Source organism: Sphaeramia orbicularis, chromosome 19 (assembly GCF_902148855.1).
Source record: "Sphaeramia orbicularis chromosome 19, fSphaOr1.1, whole genome shotgun sequence".
Classification (NCBI taxonomy): domain Eukaryota; kingdom Metazoa; phylum Chordata; class Actinopteri; order Kurtiformes; family Apogonidae; genus Sphaeramia; species Sphaeramia orbicularis.
This window is the reverse complement of record NC_043975.1, coordinates 34,782,883-34,784,208: the sequence shown is the minus strand read 5'-3', so window position 1 is coordinate 34,784,208 and position 1,326 is coordinate 34,782,883.

Below are 1,326 nucleotides of genomic sequence, written 5' to 3'. Positions count from 1 at the left end.
AAATGAGCTTATTGTCAGGTTCAGTTCGCTCTTTGCTTCGTCTGATTACAGCTTAGTCTGATTGCAGTGGGTGGAGCTGCATCTGTTTCCAGATTTACTTTTGATGTAACTGGCAAGAGCTCAGACAGAAAAAAAAAAATCTCAAGTGAATACAGCCAAGTGAAACTTATGTAATCAATATGTGAAGGCTATTCTTATTATACTTGAATAATGCAGGAAACTATGGAAATAAAAAAACATGACTGTTTTTACACTTCTAGTTGTTGTGAAAGTGTTTTGATCATAGTGATAAATAAGTGATAAATCAGTTGATATTTAATAAATATTTAAATAGTACATAAATAATACTTATGTGTGCATATCTGCAAATACAATGATGATGGGTTTCTCCTTATCATAACTAATGGTTGAAGGTGAATATTAACACTTTCTTGTATATAAATGAATGCTGTTCAGTTCATGTTTACTCATTATTCATCACATGTTCTAATAAATCTACTCTGACCTGCAGCTGGAGAACATCCTTTATTTTAAAGGTCATCTTTGCATATGTGCTCTATAGATACTCTACATGTTTTAACCATAAAAAGACTATATTTGACCCCAGATGGTTCTTTGTCCAGTCATCATGTCAGATACTGTTTATATTATGATGCATTTATACAGAGTGCAGAGTATTCCAATAGAATAATTGAAATACAAGTTGATGAAAACGAAATGTATATCAATAAATCCCTTGTACTTGTAGATCACATAGAATTAAACCTTTTTTATAATAGATTGAGGCAATGTAGGAAAAGGTTTGGGTCATGTGGAAAAGGATAATTAACAAGAAATGATTTATTTCATCTTTCTGCATTGGACCCGTTGAATGTGAGCAGTATAAATTCTAGGTTATTAATATCCCCTCCTCCTCCTCCTGGGCATCTTACATGCTCAATGCAAATGTGTCTGAGGAAAGACACTGCTCTTTCTCTCTCTCGCTCATATGCATCATAGTTAGAGTGGGTTTTATTAACTGACAGCTTCTGTTTCCTCCACAAAAGAGATGCCACATGAGCCTTTAATCAGACAGGTTTGTGTACTGAGACGATTCTGTATGAATCCTTTTTAAATAAACTTAACAACTAGACAATGACACTGCCACTGAAATTGTCATTAATTTAATGGTGCTCTGCAGCCAAGATGATCCTCCACTTCAATGCAACTCTTAACCTGAAACCTCATTATACATCTATAAAGGACTGACGTATAATTTATTAACATGATAAAAAAAAAACAAATGAAATCTTTACATCCTATTGCAAAGATCAGCAATTAATTTTG